The sequence below is a fragment of the Mustela erminea genome, chromosome 3, assembly GCF_009829155.1.
Source record: "Mustela erminea isolate mMusErm1 chromosome 3, mMusErm1.Pri, whole genome shotgun sequence".
Taxonomy (NCBI): domain Eukaryota; kingdom Metazoa; phylum Chordata; class Mammalia; order Carnivora; family Mustelidae; genus Mustela; species Mustela erminea.
Window position 1 is genome coordinate 22,161,976 of NC_045616.1, and position 17,667 is coordinate 22,179,642.

The 17,667-nt window shown below is 37.6% G+C and overlaps 1 pseudogene; it reads left to right on the forward strand.

The window, feature by feature from the left end:
- Positions 1 to 419: 419 nt before the first annotated feature.
- On the forward strand, positions 420 to 966 carry LOC116585562 (annotated as a pseudogene).
- The last annotated feature ends 16,701 nt before the right edge of the window (positions 967 to 17,667 follow it).

Below are 17,667 nucleotides of genomic sequence, written 5' to 3' on the forward strand. Positions count from 1 at the left end.
TGAGTCACCCAGGCACCCCTGGACCAGTTTTTAATTTGTTCTGTTAAAGCAACATATCTGTGAGTGGGCTCTATGATTCTTAGTGCTAATTATCTGCAGTCTCAGCTCAGTCTAATGTGTGACTACGATTTATGTAGAATAAGGCCTTGAAATATTTCCCTAACAAAGGTCACTAACTAAGCATCTCCTGCAATGTTAAGAAGCAAAAAGAAATCTAATTAATAAACTGATTGATTCTGGGGAGTGGATAAATAATATGCACTACAAAGTCATTTAATTTATGTGATAAAATGCACCTTGGTTCTCTGTAATCCCCTATTAAAGACAGAGAAGAAAACCGTTGGAAAATAATCAGGATGAAAAAGAGACAGAGGGGCCTAGCTAGAAGCTGAACTAGCTAGAGCATCCCATGAGGGAAGGAGGGAGCCAGGAGTTCTTTGCTAGGGGAAGACCGAAGACTAGACTGTAGGAAAAGCAAATAGAAGCCATGTTTCGAAGACCTGTGTTACAGGTATTTCATCAAGTTTGTAAGGCATGAGTCTGGAATAGCTAGCAGCTTGGTTCTGGAAAGATCTCTGAACCATGTGCAGCTGCTCGGGTGAGTGGGTCAGGACTCCATCATGAGACAGGTGGAAGGGAAAAACCTGGTCACGATATGTTCTCTAGTGACAAATGAGATGTGGTGGTCCGGGGAGAGTGAAGCGTACCAGATGAGTGATGTAAGTCCAAAGACAACATGGCATAGGATATCTTTATTCCGCCCAGACCTCAGAGGTGGGGTATACCAGTGTGTGAAAAAGGGGTCCCGAAGTTATGTAGAAGGGGAAGCAGACTATGGTGAACACACAGATAAAAATAACGTGAGGCGGCAAGCAACAACAATCTTAGCTGATAACATTATATTTCTGAGTGACCAGACCAAAGAGAAGGCATGGAGTGGATGACTCTCCTTTGGCTATTGTTTGGTACAGTCTCATTTCCAAATCATGTATAGACTTTATAGTTCCTAAGAACAAGAATTAAAATACTTTTTTATATAAAGTGAGAAAAAAGAGTGGGGAGGATGGTCTTGGAGAAAACGTTGAGAATAAGAAAGACTGCAAGGAAAGAGAAAGGGTTGATGATCCCAGAGTGAGGGTCAGATGTCCTGGCTAAGAGTATTAGAAGAAAACTCCTTTTGCTACTTGGTATATCACAGCTGATTTTTGTGGTCCTGGTGGTGGTTATGAGTGTGAGTTCTGTGATCCACTGCTGGTTCCAGCACTACACCCCGTGAACATGGGAGAGTTACCTAAACTCTCTAAACCCCAGTGCCCTTCAGGGTGTACAGTTCGATTATAATTTCATCTACGTTATGGTGTTTTTTAGGAGGCAAACCCAGTAATGAATTGTAAAGTACCTAGAACAATGTCTTAGATGCTATCAACCATCAACAAATACTACCATTATGACAATGTTTGAAAAGTAAGCTAGAGTTAACAGTGAAGACTTTACCTTGGTGAATTTCTTCACTGTGCTTCAGTTTTGTTTCAGTTTTGTCTCAGATTTTCTTTTTTTAAAAAACAGCTCCCCACCCTCAAGGTTCCCTGAAGACCTCTGAAGTGAAGAAAGGAATGTATGTGTGGGTGTGTGTGTATGTTGTGTGTTTAAGGTTTTTCCTTTCTTTTTCTTTCTTTTTTTTTTTTTAAGATTTTATTTATTTGACTGAGAGAGGGAGATCACAAGCAGACAGAGAGGCAGGCAGAGAGAGGGGGAAGCAGGCTCCCCTCTGAGCGAGACCCTGATCCCAGGACCCCGAGATCATGACCTGAGCTGAAGGCAGAGACTTAACCCACTGAGCCACCCAGGCGCCCCTGTTTAAGGTTTTCCTAATGAGATCCGTCTGCAGTCAAAATGTCAGTAGTTGGTATCACTGTGTCACTCCGTTTTGGGCATGCTCCTTTCCACAGAATTAATCTGTGTATTTAATTTTGTAACACTGGAACCAAGGAACTGTAAGATCAGGTCATTGTCTGGTAATGTTTACTTTGTCTTCCCGCTTCTAGGTTGTGTAGTTCTACACAGGCATTCAATTTAGAACGATTAGTTCCATGGTTAATTACAGGTCTGCCTTGGCTAGACCATTTTCTTTCTGATGTTTACTGATCCTGGCAAAGTTCAGATCACTGCTGGATGGCAGTGATGGAGCCTCTAAGTGGAATTTCTAACAGTAATAAAGGAGTTGTCATGAATTGTTAAAGAGGATTTTCTTCAGTGCTTTGTCCACTTGGTAGATTCATTAAACTCTTGAATTACTTAATTTCCTTTTAAAGAATCTGCGTAAGCTCTCCAGAAAAAAACACTGTACTTACCTAATACCTGACAAAGTAATTTAACTCCCCAATGATATTATGTCTACCTTTGGAAACACTTTTATTAGTGTTCCAATTTTTATAGTTAGAAAAGATTTTGAAAATTTTATTTCTCGTGTGGTTTTAGATTAACAACAAAACAGAGAGGAAGGTTTCAGAGATTTCCCTTATGCCCTCTGCCCATGCAATGGCACGATTTCCCTCATTATCAACATCCTCCACCATAATGATACATTTGTAAGAATTTCTGGACCTATGCTGACATACTGTAACCACCAAAGTCCATAATTTACAGTACGGTTCATTCTTGATGTTGGTATATTCTGTGGTTTGGGACGAATGGATATAGACACATATCCATTATTATGGTATCAGAGTATTTTCAGTGCCTTAAAAATCCTTTGTGCTTCATTTATTCATCTCTCCCCTCAGCCAGCTGGTAACCACTGACCTTTTTACCTTCTCTTGTTGCCTTTTGCGGAATGTCATAGAGTTTAAATCATAAGTTTGTAGCCTTTTCAGATTGACTTCTTTCACTTAGTAATACGCATTTACCTTTCTTCCTTGTGTTTTTATGGCTTGATAACTCATTTTGTTTGAGTGCTGAATAATAGTCCATTGTCTGGATGTACCCCAGTTTATTTGTCCATTCGTCTGCTCAAGATGTCTTGGTTGCTTTTGAGTTTTGCTGTTACGAACAAAGCCGATAAAAACAAATGCGTGCAGGTTTTTGTATGGACATAAGTTTCCAACTCTTTTGGGACAAATACCAAGGGGTGCAATTGTTGGATGGTATGGTCAGAATATGTTCAGTTTTATAAGAAACTGAAAAACTGTCTTTCAGAATTCTTTCATTTTTTAATGGTTTAAAATAGCTTTTTATTTTTCTAAAAAATTGTGAGGTTGCTTTGCAACTGAGAAGGAAGTGATGCATTCCGTCTTCTCTTCTTGTCATTTGCTTTCTTACTGTTCTCCTAAAAGGACCCATTTCCACCATCCCTGCAAACCAACAGCTGAGCCTGTGGTTTGTGTTGCATGAATAAAGCATGATCTCTTTGATCTTCGTCTGCTACGTCATGATCTGCTTTCTCGCTTTTCCTTTTCATTCTTGCCTACTGATTTTAGTTGATTCTCAACTCTGTGGTCCAGTTTCTAAAATTGTCATCTTAAGTTAAAAATATATGTCATAACAGTCTATCCAAAGTATTAAGAAAAGCAGAAATTCAGTGACATGAAAGCTTGAAGAAAAAGAAAATTGACAGAGACTGACAATGATAGGATTGGTTCTTGGCAGGGCTGTAGTTACTTCCTATTACCATTTTTACCTCTTTCTATTTCTGGAAGTGGAGAGTAATTTTGGAGGTAATCATGATTTCCTGCCCTTAGTACTTATATTTTGTGAATTTCTCAAGTCACTTTTATACCTAATTAAACTAAAAACAAGGCTTAATTAATTAATCAGTAATCTGATTTTAAAAGACAATTAGTGCTTCCATATGTCAAGTTGCCAACTTCCAGATATATCTTTCGTTCCTTCTTTCTCTGAATTTTTACACTCACACACTGCCATATGTATAGATAATGTATAGGGTAAACACACATACAAACACTTGAGCCTCATTATTTGTAGATTTTGCATGTGTGTGAATTCACCTACCACTAAAATTTATTTGTAACCCCCCACATCAGGTGCTTTTATCTTGTACCTGTGCAGAGGGGAATATCAGTGTCCCCTTCCCCCAGCTGGTGTCATACAAGACATCACTTTGCCTTTGGCTATTCCTTTGGCTCTCATACTGTAAATAAGTGTCCATTTTGCAGTCCATTCAGTGGCAACATGTTTCACACTTTTGTGCTTTTTGTTGACAGTTGCACTGTTTAACGTGGCCTCTGTATATAGGGCTGAAATGCTGTCTAGCGTTTCTTAATGCACCAGGGCTCTGATGTGCCTCATAAAGGAAATGGGTAGGATAAGCTCCATTCTGGCATGAGTTAGAGTGTTGTTGATCATCAGTTCAATGGTAAGGGATCAACTATATATTAAATAAGATGTTTTTAAAAAGAAAGACACATATAATAAAGTTATGTATTGATTAGCTGAGGAAAATATGGGCAGAGGCTTGCCAGAGCCTGATGCTGTATTTCTCCTGGGAGGGTAATTCATTATTTACCAATTCATTGTCTGTGGTGACTTTATAGACCATGACAACCACAATCTGTGAGAATTGACTATATATAACTTAGTGAGGTTTTAAATGTATATGTCTGTATTATCTACTCCCTATATACCTGTTGGGATATATAAACACATGCATACTCTATACACGTGTGTTTACTTTTCGCATGTTCTCTAGATACGCTACCAAAGTTTAAGGATGACTGATCTATTAAGATATGGAGTTTAGGGGCACCTGGGTGGCTCAGTGGGTTAAAGCCTCTGCCTTTGACTCGGGTCATGATCCCAGGGTCATGGGATCGAGCCCCGAGTTGGGCTCTCTGCTCAGCAGGGAGCCTGCTTCCTCCTCTCTCTCTCTCTGCCTGCCTCTCTGTCTACTTGTGATCTCTGTTTGTCAAATAAATAAAACAAAAAAATCTTAAAAAAAAAAGATATGGAGTTTAAGGAAATAAAACTAAACACTTTAGATTCACTTGGCTAAGAAATGTGGCCTCACATTTTTTTCTCCTTGTCAAATAGCTATTCTGGCCAGAGAATCAATTTATTATTTTAGTAATAAAGCCTTTCCTGGGAGTTCGACTCCGGAGCCTTGTCTCTCCTGGGCCTAGCATTTCTTATTCCCCTTTATTGCTGTCATTTTCTTTGCCAAGTCCCTTCCCATTGGTTTGCCTCAGCGGGATTTCATTTGCTAACAGTAGCTACTTACATTATGTCTTAAGCTAGGAAGTGATGGTATCAGCAGGGGCAATGAATAGTAACCGTGCCACCTCTGGGACTTACTGGCCTTTCAGAAAGGGGGAGCCATGCCGTGTGCTGTGCCCAGGGACTGTTCACCTTCCCTCGTGCAGAACTGACAGCGCTTTCAGTCCCCTTGTTCCTCCTCCGGGACCATCTTTGCTTTTTCATGTTCAAGAAGTTGCCTTTTCCTTCTTTTCTGGGCAATGTTTTCTAGCTCCCAGTTAGAAAAGAACATAGAGGTACATATTCACTTTTTTCGGCTATTACTTCCACCTATGTTTTGGGCGTCGTGTGAGACAAGGGAACATACATTACTGTTTTCCAGGGGCTTTTAGTTTAGAGTGAGAGGAAGAGTAGTTAAGCCAGGAAGTAGTTAGATGATTTGAAGTAGTGATGTGTTACTATGGAAAGAAAGCAAGGGAATGGAAAGGAAAGTAGCTAGGACGAGAGTGGGAAGAGGGTTGCTCTCTTAACACGCTGACCAGGAAAGAGAGTGGGATTTCCTGAAAGAAATTTGGGTCTTGGATCCAGATGTGAAGTAGTATTGAAAAGGCTTGTCAGCTCACACAACATTTATATTCATGGTGCTTTTTACAATTATCCTGATTATTCTAATTTTACTTGGAAGCTATTGACAACAGAAACAAGTCTGCCCAAAGACTTTCACCATCTACTAGAGGTAATAATTAATATATTTTAAACTTTGTCATACACAATAGGAGACAGGTGCCACAGAAAATTTTGTTTGAGGAAAGAGATACTGTTTCCTACTACTGGTAATGATTTATGCATGTGCATGTTCATTGTCAGAGAGGTTTCTGGAAAAGGTGGCTTTAATTAAACAGACTTGAGGGAATGATTGGGAAGTGGCTGTCTGGATGGAAGAATCAGCAGTGTCTGGACATGGAACTCGCAGTCAGTTTGTAGAAAGCCGTGAGTATTAAGCTAGTTTTTATTCCTATTTCTGTGGAAGTTTTTAAGAGAGGTAATAAAACAGTGAGATTAAAAGTCACTTATGGTTTGTCTCCCTCCCAATCCCATCACAGTTGTGCATTAAGGTATTTCTACTTTGATACAGGAAGGAAAGTTGGAGGAGGTGAGAAACTGGAGGAGAATCTCCAAGTGGCTATTTCAAAAGTTCTGAGAGAATGAAACATCACAGAAGAAATGAGACTGCAAAGAAGGAAATAGAAGTAGTGATATTTGGAAGTAGAAGTAAAAGGCTTAGGATTGACTTTAAGTATAAGAAAGCTAAGTGATTTTTGTCTGTATAATATGTGAAATATTAAAGTATAACAGGAAAATGATGGGAAAGGTGAATCATGCTTTGGTTTTTGAGACTCTGGGACTAATAAGATGGTAGTGCTGTTGCCCGGATGAATTCAGAGGCTTCCCTTTGCATGTATTTGCAGGATAAGACTGCAGAGAATTTCTATCATTTTTCCTCTACAGTTAGCTAAAATTCACCAAGAATGCAAGGCTGATTCAATCTTCAAAAATCAAATAATTATTAAAAAACTCAATGTAATCATTACATCAGTAGATTAAAAAAAAAACCTCATATGATCATATCAGTGGCTACAGAAAAAAAATTTGACAAAACCTAACATAGATTCTTGTAAAACACTCCAGCAGACTATGAATAGAGATGAAAGGCATTTCCTCTACAAAAACAGAACAGAGCAAACACCTGCAGTTAACATTATACTTAATGGTAAGAAACCAGGTGCTTTCTCCCTAACATTGAGAACAAGACAAGGATGTCTTCTTTCACGAGTCCTATTAAACATCATACCGGATGTTTTTAAGTAAAGGCGTAAGACAAGACAAAAGAAAACTGTCCACAAATTACATAATTGTCTATATAGAAAATAAGAAAATAATTTGTAAAAGTACTCTTGGAACTAATAATTGGTTATAGCATGGCTGCAAGATACAAGGTTTACAGACAAAAGTCAATTGCTTTCCTGTGTACTAGCAATGAACAATTAGAATTTCAAATTAAAGACCTAAAGTGTTTATACTAACACCCCAAAATTATATGCTTAGATACTAATCTAACAAATGTTGTACAATATCTGTTTGTGAAAAACTGTGACGTTCTGATAAAGGTCCAAATAAATGGAAAACTATTCTATGTTTATGATTAGAAATACTCAATATTGTAAGATGTCTGTTTCTTCCTAACTTTAGGCACCAATTCAAATGTTATCCCAATTAAAATCATAGCAAGTTGTTTTGTGTATGTTGCTCACCTGGCTCTAAAGATTATATGAAAAGGCAAAAGTGAAAGGACTAACATTATCTGACATTAAGACTTGCTATAAAACTGCTGTAGTGAGGACAGCATGGCAGTGGGGACAGAATGGACACACAAATCAGTAGAAAAGAAAAGTGACCCTAGAGAGACACTTGCCACATGCAGTCAGCTGCACTGTGACAAAGGAGCAGCAGTAGTTCACTGGAGAAAGGATAGTCTTTTAAAGAAAGGATGGTGGATCAGCTAGAGGTCCACAGGCACAACAACAGCAAAAACAGAAAGAATATAAACACAGATCTCACATCTTTGACAAAATGTAACTCAAACTGTATTATAAACCTCAATGTAAATGCCAGACAATAGAATTACTAAAAGATAATATACGATGCAAGGTCTGGGTGGCCCTGACTTTGGTGATAAGTTTCTACATATGACACTGGAAGTATGAGCTATGAAAGAAAAGCAATTGATAAGTTGGACCTCATTAAAATTAAAACCTTTGCTCTGTGAAAGACATTTTTGGGAAAAGAAAAAGATATCCACATACTGGGAGAAAACATTAAAAAAAAAACCCAAAACTGATGATCGACTTTGGGTTGGAACTATATATAGAGCACTTATGCCTAAAAGCTTAATAATAAGGGGGAAAATTTTCAGATAAAAGGTAAAAACTCTGAACGGACATCTTACTAAAGATGTACAGATGGCAGATAAACATGTGAAAAAACTTCCATCAAGGAATTTCAAAAATGAAACAAAATACCAAGACACATCTATTAGCATTGCTAAAATCCAAAAAATTAACTGTACCAACTGCTGATGAGAATGTAGAGCAACAAGAACTCTCATTCACTGTTGGTGGGAATTTAAAATTATACAGCTACTTTGGAAGGCAGTTGAGAAGTTTCTTACAAAATTAACCATAATTTTGTCATAGGACCCAACACTCCCACATACTTACTCAAATGGGTTAAAAAGTTACATCCATACAAGGATCTATGCAAATGTTGATTGCAGCTTTATTTGGAATTGCTGCGAAGTGGAAGAAACCAACATATCCTTCTTTAGGTGAGTGGATAAAGAAAAATTCTGGTTCATCTCAATCATGAATAAAAAGAAATAAGAAGAAATGAGGTAAGGGGCCAGGGTGGTTCTTCTGAGTGGCAAAGTCATGATTTGAGGGTTGTAAGATTGAGGATTGAGTCTCATGTCCTTCTCTGAGCTCAGTGTGGAGTCTGCTTGGGATTCTCTCTCTCCCTCTCACCCCACTCACACATGTTCTCTCTCTTTCTCTCTCTCAATAAATAAATAAAATCTTAAAAAAAAAAAGAAAAGAAAAGAAACGAGTTCTCAGACCATGTAAAGGCATGGAGGAACTTTAAACACATATTGCTAGGTAAAAGGTGTCCATCTGATAAAGTTACGTATTGTATGATTCCAAGTATATGACCTTCTGGTAAAGACAAAATTGTAGAGAGTTTAAAAAAAATTCTCTGGTGACCAGGGGTTCAGGCAAGTGGGGTGGGTGACAGGTGGACACACGGGATTTTAGGACAGTGGAACTGTTGTGTATTATACTGTTCTGGTGGATTCATGACATTTTACCTCTTCTTTAGTACTGTGTAATACAAAGAATCATACTGTAAACTGTAGCCTTTAGTTAAAAATAATGTGTCAGTATTAATAATGTATCAGTATTGGTTCATCAGATATAACAAATGTGCTGTACTGAGACAAGATAGAAATATACAAGAACTATGAGAAGTCGGGGGGGGGGGTATGGAGACTCTGTTCTCAACTGCTCAATTTTCTTTAAACCTGAAGCTTCACTAAAAAATACTCTGTTTGGGGGCACTTGGGTGACTCAGTGGGTTAAAGCCTCTGCCTTCAGCTCAGGTCATGATCCCAGAGTCTTGGGATCGAGCCGCGCATCGGGCTCTCTGCTCAGCGGGGAGCCTGCTTACCCCTCTCTCTCTGTCTTCCTCTGTGCCTACTTGTGATCTCTGTCTGTCAAATAAATAAATAAAATCTTAAAAAAATACTTTGTGATGCTTTTAAAAAAGCTGATATTACGTACCTAATGAAACTGACCGTCAACAAGTGCTATATAGAAATACCGAGATGCCTTGTGAATTTGTGTGAATTCGTTGGGGTAAGTATTGACTGCAGTGGTCCATTGAGTGACCAGAGGTATTAGAAGTCATGCAAAAGCAAGGGCACCCGGCTGGCTCAGTAACTAAAGAAAGCATAGATTCTTTTTTTTTTTTTTAAAGATTTTATTTATTTATTTGACAGACAAAGACCACAAGTAGGCAGAGGCAGAGAGAGGGGGAAGCAGGGTCCCTGCTGAGCAGAGAGCCTGATGCAGAGCTTGATCCCAGGACCCTGAGATCAGACCTGAGCCAAAGGCAGAGGCTTAACCCACTTAGCCACCCAGGCGCCCCAGAAAGCACAGATTCTTGATCTCAGGGTCATGAATTCAAGTGTGATGTTGGGTGTAAAGATTACTTAAAAAAAATAAAATAAGTAAACTAGAATAAAATAAAATAATGCATCAGGAGAGACTAGTGGTTGCAGAGTGGAAACAACATATGTCAAGACAATAGTAACTGTGTCATGGGACACTCTCCAGGCAGCCACTCATGATAGAGGTAGAAAGCTTAATGTTCATGAAAGTTAACATTTTAGCATAGGATAGAGGTGGAAAGTTGAATGTTTGATGTTGACTTAAAATTGTCATCTGTCAGGGATCAAAATATATTTGGTATCTTTAAGTAAAATTACTCAAAACACTTTTTCCTCCTTCAGTTATAATGCTGATTACTGTCGTATTTTTATTTGGATTACAACCTCCTAAACATAGAGTGTAGTTTTATCATTTAAGATAAAGATATGTATATATTTGGTGATTAATAATTAAATACACAGCATTAATTAATGAATCATTGAGTTATAATCGATATGATTTGAACCCAAACTTTTGAACACAAATGTCCTGTCACTTGGATGCCTCATGCTGTCTTTCACTTTTTAATGACATAGTATCTGAATTATTTTTCTAAGATTTTCTCTAGAATATCTGTTACTTGAAAAAATAAATTATTGAACAAGAATATGTAGAGGATATCCTCATACACATTAAAGTTTGCTCAATTGGCCTTTTTTAAAAATGCAACTTAACTTCTACAGATCCATGGGATATTAATTGAATATCTAATGACTATTGATAGTGATTCCCCCCCCCAAAAAAAAATTAGTTCAGGTGATTTATAGTGAGGCAGAGCCCCCAGAGCTGAAGAGGTGAAGAGGACTCAGGTAATGAGCAGGGGTCTTGGGAAAGCCAGTTGCGGGATGAGAGAAATCTAAGTAGTGAAAGAATAAAGCTTTTGTGAGTATCTGACTGCTAATTAACCTACTGCAGTTAAACTAAGAGGAAACAAAATTTAGAAAAGAGGTTTTCCTGCATTCAAGGGACTTTTGAGAGTTTTAAGTAGAATTAAGACTATAATTGTTTGTTTGTTTTGGTTTTTGTGTGTGTTTTTTTAACTTGTGAGATTTCACTGTTCAGCTTAACATCTAAAATGCCTACTTTCAGTATATTAAAATTTAGTATTCAAACTCTCAACATCTAAACTTTTTTAGGGTTGTTCCAAATTAATTTCAGCATGAGCGTTGTCTCACAGTATATGAACTGCCTTTCTCTTCTTTTTATTTTTTTTTCTTTTTCTTAGATTTTATTTATTTATTTGACAGAGAGAGACAGCGAGAGCAGGAATGCAAGCAGGGGGAATGGGAGAGGGAGAAGCAGGCTTCCCGCTGAGCAGGGAGCCTGATACAGGGCTCCATCCCAGGACCCTGGGATCATGACCTGAGCTGAAGCCAGACACTTAACGACTGAGCCACCCAGGCACTCCAAACTGTTTTTTTGCTTAGAAAATAATTTCAGAATGCACACCTCACCATCTCTACCTTTGTTGCAATTAGGACATTGAAAAAATTGCTTGGATTTAATTCCTCAGGGACTTCATATTTAATTCTAAAACCTAATGAAAGTGTATCATTTAAAAATAACCATACTTAGCACCTATTATGTCTATTTCTTTTGTGTAAGTTATAAATATACATTAAGAAATTCGCTTATATTTTTCTACCTTCACTAAGCTTTTGACTGTGTTGGAGTAGTAATATGCTTTCTTGGTTCTCTCTCTATCCTCACTGTTGTTACAGTACTGCTACCCATGCCCTCGTGTCAGTGACTCAGACTGTATTATGCAGGTCCAAAAGGAAAAAGAAACTTCAAATAAACTGCACAGACCCAAGTGCTGACACAGTTTTCATCCACTGTCCTCGACCCAGACTCTGGAAGTGCTGGTTGCAGAAAGCAAGAATACACTTGGATTTCCAGTTTTCGTCCTGAACATCACACACATAATATTACAAACCAAAGAAAGATAAAAATTCCCAGCTTGCCATTATTTCCCATTAGCATTGCTCTGGGAGATTTGAAAGCGATTCCCTGTTAACCTAACAAAATCTTCTCATAAAAGTATAAAGTCTCATAAAATAAAAGAAGACATTTCAATAAATGATTACTTGACTTGAACATTATGTTTTTCTGATAGATTGTTGCGTTTCCTTGCATTGGTAACTGGTAGCTTTTGAAGGGCGAGGATCTGAAATGCAATTCTAATTTGCATAAGTCCCCGAGAGAGGTTCTGTCATATTCTCCCCCAAATCTATTACTGAATATATTATTAAAATTCTTGTACCTCCGCATTTTCTCCTGGACCCCCACAGAGTAGGTTTATTAAAGAGCTTTTTACTCTAAGTCCCCATGTCCTCCATGCTATTTGTTATGCTCCACAAATTGGAAGGGGAGGTGAACCATGAGAGACTATGGACTCTGAAAAACAATCTGAGGGTTTTGAAGGGACGGGGGGTGGGAGGTTGGGGTACCAGGTGGTGGGTATTATAGAGGGCACGGATTGCATGGAGCACGGGGTGTGGTGCAAAAATAATGAATACTGTTATGCTGGAAATAAAAAAAAAAAAAGAAAGAAAAAGAAAAAAAAAAAAAAAGAGCTTTTTAAAAGTGAGCCTACTTCAAGGCCTTGATTATATCATGGAAGAGAGAGAAAACAATGCGTTAACCAATTTTCCAAAAAATGTTCAAGTTGAGTAGCTAGGCACGTGTGGAGTTGATTGTCATGAGACATCAAGGGGATTCGCAGCTGGTTTGGGGTGTTCCTGAGGCATTTCTCAGAATGATTTTAATGAATTTAGAGACTTCTGAAGGAGTCGTTTCTTCAAGACATTTTTTTGTTCCTAGAGTGAGCTGTAGCCAGCAGTGTGTCGTGGAGCCGTTCTCATTAAGCTTGCATCAGTATCACTTTGAAGGCTTATGAAAACAGATCGCTGGGCCTTAATCTTAGGGTTTGTTGTGAACTGGGTGTAGGGTTGTGGCCTAAGAGTTTGCATTTCTAACAAGTCCCCATGGGATACTAATGTTGCTGGTGGAAGGATCAAATTCAACCATTAGAAGTGACCAGATACTCTGGATTGTAGCAGACTTGCATCTTCTAAATATTTTTTTAGCAATAACTTTCTGAGAATTTCTTGAATTTTCAATCAGCTGTTTGGCTTCTGTCTATATCCTCTTGGAGTAAAAAAATCCAAATAACGTGGCTGCTAAATTTCAATCTCTTTCATCATGTCCTGGATTGTTAAGTATTTGAAATTATTCAGAAATTCTCAATGATTCAGTCCATTGTTTTTGGCACCAACAGAAATGGAATGCTTTTAAAAATTACAGTTTTTAAAAAGTCAGAAATGTAGTATTTTTCAAATTAAGGTTTAGGTAATTATCACTTCCACACCTGAAATTAGTATTTCATGCTTTTGGATGAAATATATTCCAAATGAAAAGCTCAGCCCTCTCTCTCTCTGTGCCTGTTAATACACACTGATTCTTTCAAGACATAGAATTGGACTAGCTTCAGTTAACATGTCTGAAAAATAATGACAATTGACCTACTCCAAAAAACATTAAATAGACCAAATACCCTGATGTTTCCCCTGATATTCATTCAAAACCCTTATCCATTTCTACTTCATTCAAAAAAAAAAAAAAGCCAGTGATGCTTGGAATGGGCTGATTATTTAATTTCAGTTATATACGGGTGTTATACACAAAGATTAAGACCTGTCTTTAAATATGTTTTTGTTACCTCTCCTTGGAGTACTGCCTCCTCCCACTTCCTAAACGTGCTTACCAAGTATACACCACATCTTTCCCCTCCTTACTCTATTGTTTTCTTTATCATTATCCTACTTGTTACTCTTCAACTTTTGCAAAAAAAGGAAGATACTCTAATATATTTTTGATGAATGTATACATGCACATGCCCATCTTGCCCGTCTGTTTTTAGAAGGTAAAAGCATCTGATGGCAAAGGTATTCTCTTTTCAAAGGAACACGTGCCATGTGACTTCTAGAACACGTTGGATACTTAATAACCTTTACATCACCGTCACCGATATCACTGTCATCAATCATGGAAGCTGTCTCAGCACTGGTTCAATTAGACATAGATTTAAAAAGGATCTTCTCTTATGTCTCTGGTGGCTATTCAGCCCTGACGGCTTCCCTTTTAAAAATACATCTGCTCTCTTTCAAGTAATTTTTGTGTGCCTTTCATACCTCTAATGGCGGTACCTCCAGATTAGCGACAGAGAAGTTAATTGAAATGAGCTAGCACTTATTGATGAAAGTAAGCATTGGGTTCAGCATGAGGATGTTAACCTATTTCCACATGGCTAACCAGTATTGCACAAAAGTAAATCATCATTGAAATACAGCCATTCTCTTAATCATCTAATGGTTCTATTACTTATATACAGACAAATGCACATAGGACACCCCATTATCTTTAGAAAGGTCGCTTAACAGTCATTAGAGTTGAGTAAATGAGGGTTATACTGTCCTTCTCAGCACCATAAACTTACCTGCTTATACACAACCTATAATTCTAGAGCAAAAATAGAAAACACAAAATGAGTTTCACAAAGTAACTCTACAGTGGTCTGTAACCAGAAACCCCATTTGTCCTTTTGAGAAGATGCAGTGTTTTAGAACCTGAAAAATCTATTGAATTAATTTTTGACTGTGGAGTGTTTTGTTCCAGTGGAATTGTATGTGGCAACATTTTATTTAAAAGAGATAAAAGCATCTGTTGTGAACAAAGCCAGGTTGGGGAGTTTGGCTATTTGAACTGCTTTTCACCGCAGACACTCCAAAGGGATCTCCACAGTAAGCCTAGAGATCTCAAAGCTGCATGAAAACCACTGAATTTGAAGGTTAATCTGTGGACTATTTTTTCCTCCAGTTTTTATCACTGTATAACATACTACATACAATATTTTATATATATATATATATATATATATATATTTTACTTACTAATGAACTAATTTACATTGGGGTCTGTATTGTATCAAGAGGAAGGACTTTTTTAACTGCTTGATTCATAGTAGAAATTCAACAAATATTTAATGAATGAATGCATGCATGAATGGACATTACTAGAGCAAAAGAATCTGACAGGTCCCCAGGATTATAAAACAAAGAAAAATGTAAGACAATCACTGACCTAAAAGGACACGGGAAGTAGTCAAAGCCTGTCAAATGTCCATAAGAAAATATCTAATAATACAGAGCCAGTACTTATCTTTTTACTGGTCAGGAACTGAGTACTAAGGTCATTCAGACAAAGGGAAACTGGAGCTAGTTGATCAAGAGAAGATTCGGGAGGAAATGACTAGATTAAAAAAAAATTGTTTAGACCTTTTGGGTCTTAGTTTCCTTATTTAAAATCATGTTTTCCCAACGAGGTGACTATTTAGATCTATAGGCGTTTGGGCAAGAAGCCATTTTTGAATGGATGGTAAACATCCAAACTAGATAGGAGATCGTCTTTCTGAAAATTTGTTGTGGGAACGTGAAAGTTAAGGCTATTTTGAACTCTACACTCTATGACACAATGACGTGGCTGCAGTTTGAATTGGACCAATAAGATGAGACAGAAGTTAAAGAAAATTTAGTAGAAGTAGAATTAACTACATTTTTCTGTCTCAGTGTACATAGATATGCATAAGGGCACAGGTTAAATGAAATGATAGAGCTTCACACCACACACAGATGCAGCTGCGGGCAAGTCTTTGAAGCAGCCAACCAAGAGGGGGTTACCCTCCATTTGCTTTATGTTAACTCTTTTATGTATGATTAAGAAGGGTACAGAAAAATGTACATAACAAAGTTGGCAGCTCAGTGACATTTTGCACAGTGAATGCACCTTCATAAACCACTACTAGGAATAAGGGCGGGAAGTATTAACATCCCTACAGAGCCCTCTCCAGCGCCCCCTGATAACCAACCCATATGTTACCCACCCCAAAGGCTACATGTATTCTGACTTCCAGCACAATCGATTACTTTGCTGGCTTTTGAACTTGTATAAATGGACTCCTACATTAGAACTGTATTCTTGCTTCTTTCACTTAACATGGTATTTATGTGATTTATAATATCTATAATTGTAATATGTGATATGTTTAAACTTAAACTTACTCTTTTCTGTCAACCTCATCCTTTTTCCCCTCATTTTTCTTTCTTACGGAGTGATCATTTAAAAATCATGACTCTTGGGCGCCTGGGTGGCTCAGTGGGTTAAGCCGCTGCCTTCGGCTCAGGTCATGATCTCAGGGTCCTGGGATCGAGTTCCGCATCGGGCTCTCTGCTCAGCAGGGAGCCTGCTTTCCTCTCTCTCTCTCTGCCTCTCTGCCTGCCTCTCCATCTACTTGTGATTTCTCTCTGTCAAATAAATAAATAAAATCTTCAAAAAAAAATCATGACTCTTTTTAGTTATGTTTTCTACATTTATTTAGTGACTTAACCCTAAATCCTGGTCTTAAGCATGTTTTGGGATTCCTTCGCATTCTTAAAAATTGAGGCTCCCAAAGATCTTCTGACAATGCAAGATACATATTTAATTTTGATAATGCTATTACAAATTAAAACTTTCTCAGTTTTAATTTGTAGGAATGCACACACATCCCATTCTTCACCAGAAGTAAAGTTGATGCCACATGCCATGTAACCTCTGGAAAATCCTCTGTATACGTGTGTTGAACACGAGAGCAAGTCATCAAGTAATATCTTAGTTTCTGTGAAAACAACTGTCACTGCACAGAGCTCCTGCTTTGAGGACTTCCATTTTTGGTATTCGAGGTGGATATATAATTTATCAGAATCTGCTATAGATTAGTATTTTTTGTCTTATTTCTGCTGCTTGTTTGTGGGCTGGATTCAGTGACTCACTTCTAAGGAATAGAAAGCAGCAAAAGCCATAGGTTGTCAATTCCACTATTAAGTTATAAAAAGAATGTAGCGTGTGTTCTCTTGCTCTTGCTTAGAACCCCATGCCCTAGAGGAAGCTGGTTTTTAAATCCTAAAGCAGCCTTTTGGAAGAGATCCTATGAATTGCTTGGAAGGAGCCGGTACTTGGTCACTTGAGCCTTGAGATGAAGGCAGCCCTAACTCAGCCTTGCCCGCAGCCTCGTGAGAGATCCCAAGTCAGAATCTGGTCACTAAGTCATCTCCCACTTCTCACCCATAGAAGTTATGAGATAATAAATATGTGTTGTGTGAAGCTGCCACATTTGAGGGTTGTTATATAATAAGAGATAACCAGTACATTTTTTTCCATCCTTTATATTCAGATTTCTGTGTCTTTATAATTAATGGCATTTTTTTAAAATTAATGGCATTTTTATGCTGTGGGTTGTAGACTTTCACTTGTATTATTCAGTCATTTGCCTATTTAAATGTATAGCTGTTGTCTTTCTCTTTGTTTTCATTTTCGTACACTTGCCTTATATTTAATTTTAATTGTCTCATTTTGGATTATTTAATTTTTAATTAAATTTTATTTGCTCCTGTTTATGTGTTATTTATTAATTGTTCTATTTTCTTAGTGGTTACCCTAGAAGTTATAACATACATAACTCTTGCAGTCCACTAAAAACTCTCAGATTTATCTTTTCACCAATAATTCTAAAACCAGAGAAGATAATAATTGTTTACTT